The 6,039-nt window shown below is 44.4% G+C and overlaps 1 long non-coding RNA gene across 1 annotated transcript in view; it reads left to right on the forward strand.

The window, feature by feature from the left end:
- Positions 1 to 1,933, forward strand: part of LOC125940069 (uncharacterized) — a 62,310-nt gene extending 60,377 nt beyond the window's left edge. Inside the window, exon 11 of the long non-coding RNA XR_007463314.1 lies at positions 1,752 to 1,933. This is a non-coding gene — a long non-coding RNA (uncharacterized LOC125940069). The remainder of the gene's footprint in view (positions 1 to 1,751) is intronic.
- The last annotated feature ends 4,106 nt before the right edge of the window (positions 1,934 to 6,039 follow it).

Here is a 6,039-nt window from a genome sequence, read left to right on the forward strand (position 1 = left end):
AGTATTTCATGAGGAGACTCTATTCATTGTAAGGCCTTAGCCAGGAACGCTACACTGTTGAGGGAACATTTCTCATTAAGACACACATGCATTCTGTGGGTACATGGGCTAGTAATAGCCCACCTTTCTCCATTTTGACTGACAATAGAGCTTTTTTCAATTGATTCAACAATAGCCTAGTAAATGGTGACAATGTCATGCATGCAAAATCTGTCGGGGTTTATACCTACGAGGGGTCTCGTGTGGAATCTTATAAACACACGAGTATATCTTGAGTTTGAAGGCAAAACGTTGAAGTTTGAAGCATTTATGGTGCCTTAAGTCTGTTATGGCTTTCTCTTATCAATGCCTGATATGTCACGCAAGAATAAAATCCTCTGGAACAACATGGTCATCATACAAGGAGGTGTGATCAGCTTTACGTCGTCCTCAAGACGGACCGTAAACTGACTGTCTTGCGCAGAGGACGTACATTTGATGTTCTTAAAAGGTTTCTGGTTTGGGCCACATCTAGGTTCAGCAACGACCGAGGGACAATTCATATAACGAGACAGCATTATCGTCTAGAGAACGCCATATAGTCCCCATCATGAGAAGAAAGTGCTTACGCAAGTGCTTCAAGGAAAGATGGAGACGGCTATCATCAGGAATTCTACTTTCATTTTTTATTTCATCATTTATAACTGTACGGAAAAAGGCAGGTCATTTCATCTCGGCAGAGGCTGACGGCTCATAATAAACAAACTGCTATGCTTCCTTATTCAATGCCGAGAATAGATAAAATCATTGTCGAGATAGTAGGATGTCATTGGTGTGCTCAATGCATGCGTACTGAGCACTGGGGGTGTATTCTGGAAGAGTCCACGTAGTGGACTGTCCATTTGAGCCACTGCTGGCTAACTGCAGCTGCACGAGTGAGGAGGAGACACCTGCCTCCAGCCACCCTCCTTCTCGCTTGTACAGCTGCAGCCAATCAGCGACAGCCGAAATAGACAGTGCACAAGGTGGGCTCTTACAGAATACGCCCTCTAAATGCGTATTGAGGGTACTGAACCGAGTCCTCGAAGGTGGCCCCAAAAAGTTTCAATAAAACGCGCCACATGCCATGTCCTAAGCAAGTAATGACTCTTGTTGGCATTAAAGAGGTTCATTCACCATATTCAAACAGCTGGGGGATGGAGAGTAAAATGAGCTATTTCTTCAGAAATAAAACAACACAAATGATTCTTTGATTCATTGGAAGAGTACAAACAATCTGCTTTTGAAGGTAACGAGAACAAATTCTACTGCTTTGCGGGTGACAATTATTTGAAATCTTAATGACGCACGCCCTAGTCGACTCTCGGGAATAATTCTGACCCCATTGAATTCCTTAACGTGCGCCCTAATTACCTACACGAGTGTTTTTACATTTCGCCGCTAATCAACACGCGGCCGAAACCGAACCCGCAATCTCAAGTTCATCAGCGCAGCGCCCTTGCCAATAAACTAAACGTGGAGGAAATGCCAAATGTCGTCTCACAGCGCACTAATATAATAAAGTGCTTTAACACCAATAAAAACAATGGGTATTGCCCCTATAGCTATATTTTCATTTCATTTGTTCTTTGCCACATGATCAAACAACACTTCTCTACGTCGAAAAAATTAAATAGGCGACGCAGAATTTGCCCTATTTTTGTGGAGTGTATTTTACTGCTCGAGCTTGTGAGATGGTAGGAGCTCTGTTAATTGTACTTTCTTGTTTGCAGGTCTGCAAATATCAAATTTGCATGGAGGTTCCACGTAAACAACCACCATTACATGAGTGGATAATGAATCTCACAAGCGCTAACATTCAGGTATCTGATGCCTTGAAAGAATCAGACACGGATAAAATTTCGGACCTTCGAGCCCTACTTCAAATATAAATAATAAATACACACAATATTTCAAGTTTTCCTGATAAATATACGTGGCACAAAAGAATAATTTCATCTATGTGCACTAAAATTTACATGGCACATTATCAATGTGCTTTCCCGCAAGTGACTCATCAACGGAAAGGCACATTACCCTTACCGAGACTGATTATTCCACTTTCTGACTGTTGGTTCACGTTGGTGCTTTTTACTTGCTGGACAATTTGTATTCCTGAACTTGAGTGTTATTTATTATCTAAAAGGTTGTTAACGGAAAACAAGCTTGTCGCTGGAGGAATATTTGTAGTACGGAGATAAAAAAAAAATCAGGCAAGATTGCACTCGGTCACGCAAAGCTTAGGCACAGCGAAGCTTACTGGCTGCTACTGCTAGGTATGAACTTGGTTGGTGCTAGGTCTTAACTTTGTTTAACTTAACTATGCATGTAGGAAGGTATTCTCGAGCGATCATTTTCAGAGGTACCTATATTTCGCGACATTTCGCGTGACTAGCGCTGGACGCGTGGGTGCCTACGAGTGACAGCGCTCCTGGCATGCTACAAACGCAGGCAGGCTAACCAAGATTGACACAGTGCCAAGAACGCTGCTGCTTGCGACACCGAACGCGTTGGAGGTTAGCCGCTCAATATCAATCCGCCAGCTAACCAAGATTGGCACAGTGCCAAGAACGCTGCTGCTTGTTGACGCCGAACGCGCTAGAGGCTAGCCGCTCGATATCAATCGGCCAGCTTCGCTGTGTCTTGAGCTTTGCGCAACCTTGTGCAAGCTTTCGCCTTTTTTTTTCTCAGGGCCCAGCGCGTCGCTTAGAGAAGAGAGGCAGGGGTCGGGAAGGCCGGGAGCTGACGAAGAGACCGCGTGCACGCGCACGCCGTCTCCTCCTCCTCACTTGGGTTGCCATGGCTACCACGGCGACGCACCACAAACTACGGCTGGCTTAAACAGCTTCGCTTTAAAGAACAAGCGTTCATCGAAACAGAATTACTCGCACTTTTCACGGGCTCAAACAAAGGCGACGTTGAATTGCAGAAAAATGGCACATTTTGTGGCTACACCAGAACTTATTACACAAACAAGAAATAGCATCTCCTGACGTGTGAAGATCACTAATGCTGAAAACGTCAGCGGCTAGTGACACAGCTCAGTTTTCACAGTGGCAGAAGCAAAATGGCCTCGACGAGGCATCTGGCGTAGCCGGTGCAGCGCCTGCAATTGGTGTGTCCGTTCATAATAGGGTCGCTGTTCCAGTATGCCGTAGCTAAGTATCCCAGATGAGCGGGAGCTTTAGGGCCACATTAGGCCCTCATGACCACTTATCCAGGTCTTGATACCAAGTCACTGGGTGTGATGCTGGCCGCATCACATACTCAGCCTCGAGTGTGCCGTCTACCTACACTCTTAGTCAAGTACCGTGCAACGTCCGGTACATATGCGGTATATTTTCTTTCCAGCGTAAAGTACTGCATATAAACGGACTTTCAAGCAATATTATGCGTGACAATAGCTGCGGCGGCAGGCTAGGCCCGCTATATGCGGCCGCGAGCGGACGCAACGCTTATGTACAGCCCTGCAAATTTGGCGCGCAAAAAGCACGCCCAAACGTTGAGAGAGCGTTACAAAGCAAAAGCTGTAAGGAGCGGTGAGGATAATGCTTTGAGGGAGAATTTAAAGCGAAAGGCAAAAGGAGAGAACGAAGAGAAACAAGTGGACGCCTCCGCGTTGCTTTGATGGTGGAGGAGGAGGAAAGGCGGCGCCGACCGGACCGGGAAGGAGCGAGAACATGGCGTATGCAGGCGTGCGAGGCGATTGTTTTTGGCGGTAATTATCGTCAGATAAGTGGTACCATCGACGTTATGCGACTGTGTTCGTGTTGTGAAGTGATCAGGCCGCATCGGTGAACGCTCTCGGTGATTTCAGTGATGTTCAATTCCACCGTTGTTACCGGAAATTGCAAAAAAGCAGTGCAACTTCGTCAACTCGTGCGAGTACGACGGCCACACGGGCGATCAGCAGCGGCAGGCCGCCATATGTGCTGAATCGGCGGGCCCAGGAGTGCGTGCTGTAGAGCTGCGAACTTGTGCCTATTGGTAGGTCGATTTTTGCTTCCTCTATACTACGCTTACTAAATGCTTAATTTCTACCATTGCGTTATTATGAGCCAGCAGATAACGAATGTCGGTGATTTAAATATCTGAACGTGTATTACTAATGCGAACACGCGCATTTGAAGTTTTGGCGTGTGAAGTAGTTATAACTGCAGGAGTAGCGCCGTTTAGGTTTCCCCCAATTGTATGATTGCTGGCGATTTTTTTTCTTGCGTAGTCGGGTGTCCATTTGTTGAAACTTCATGCGCGAATTTTCGTTGTAGCGTTCGTGTAGCGTTCTAACTATGAAATGTGCTTTTTTTTAAAATTCCGTTCGTCGGCTTTGCGTGATTAATTCATTGCATTTCGTAGTTGCAGTTTGCCAAACGATGGTTTAATTTTTGAAATTTTTTTCTGGTGTCTTACGCACTTTCCTCTGTGTAGTGTGTCGATTTGCATAGATTTCTGGCTTTCCTGTTCAATGTGTCGAGTTCACTAAAACTCAAAGCCCAATTTAGCTCGAAGCTTGCGTGACGTGACCATAATGAAATAACTCCGACGACGCAGCAGCTCAAAAGTAGCGGTTTGCACTAGCCGCAGGATTTGTCGCATTATCTCTCGGAGATGAGCAGTACACTTATTACTTGTAGAAGGGGCGAAGTTATATAGGCAAAATTTCAATGGCGCGACATGTCGCATCGATTGTAGCAATTTCAAGCTTTATAGCGAACAGAAAATTCTGGGTTTCAGTACTTGCGTCGTTCAATAATCTTTTGAGATAAAAGCGCTGCATAGCTAAAAAGAACTATGAAAGAAGCAAAAGAACATAACAAGTTGGACATTTTGCGTTTGTGTGGTGATTGCTATGCAGTGTTGATTTGCGACTATGAGGTACCCACTAGCCCCAAAATAGGCCCTAATAAGATCTTTCTTATGAGCTTATGTTGTGGAGTTATCAAATTTCTGCATTTTCTTTTTATTCTCGCTTAACTGAATTTTGTTATACAGGATTAAAGTGGGAAGTCAACCAACGCCAACCAACACAAAGTCAACCAACGCAAAGTCAACCAACGCAAAGTGGGAAGTCACCCAACACCACCAAAGAAAGCGGAACCCCGGGCTCTCCATTGGAACGTTATAGAGTGGACTACAGCACCGGTAAGCGAAAACTAGGCCAAAAATGGCTGTTCATTGCAGTATGGAAATATATGCTTATGATGAAGCACAGGAAGAAAAATATCATATTTGGCCAACTCAAAAGTGGGGTGGAGCTCAGAAAGATACAAGTGTTTACAATATTGCTCGCATGCTGATAACATTGAAGCACTTACACGATCTGTAATATCACTACCGATAGACACACATTCGAGAGCCTTTAACTAATTTCTGCTGATTTCAGAAGAGTGGGAAGTCACTGAGCTTAGCCGAGTGTTAATGCAAGTGCAACTGAATGCCAGTAAGTGTAAGGGCCATAAACGAGTGCCCCTGAGAACCAGCTGACAATGTGGGCCAATTAATAATTACCTGCAAGCGTGAGGAAATATAACTGTGAAATAAACCATAAGCGCAAGCACATTGAGTTGATTTTGAAGAGGCCAAGTATGTGAAATGCGTTTGTACATAGCGTGAAGAATGCAACTGAACGCATGTTTCTCTCTTTAGTTACTCACCAGAGCATTATGTGTTTGTGTATATAGTCATGGCTTGATTACTTTGTTTACACTGTGTATGCACTCATTATATTCAGATTAATTCGGGATGGACTTTAGTGTAAAAAATGCCAATGAAATTTCAAATACAATGCTGTAACTTCGAAGGTCGGACACATTAGCATGTCGTTCACAATCTCTTATTAGTTATTCGCATGTGAAGTGTGTGATATGAATGTTCAGCTTTCTGTAGTAAATCATGGACACCTAGTTTTATAACGCTGACACATGCTCTTGGAGGAAGGAGGTAGAAAGATAGGAAGACAGGCAGGTTCACCAGCGTAAATACAATTGACTGTGCTGAAGAAGGGGTATAAAGGGAATGAAA

Source organism: Dermacentor silvarum, chromosome 9, assembly GCF_013339745.2.
Source record: "Dermacentor silvarum isolate Dsil-2018 chromosome 9, BIME_Dsil_1.4, whole genome shotgun sequence".
Classification (NCBI taxonomy): domain Eukaryota; kingdom Metazoa; phylum Arthropoda; class Arachnida; order Ixodida; family Ixodidae; genus Dermacentor; species Dermacentor silvarum.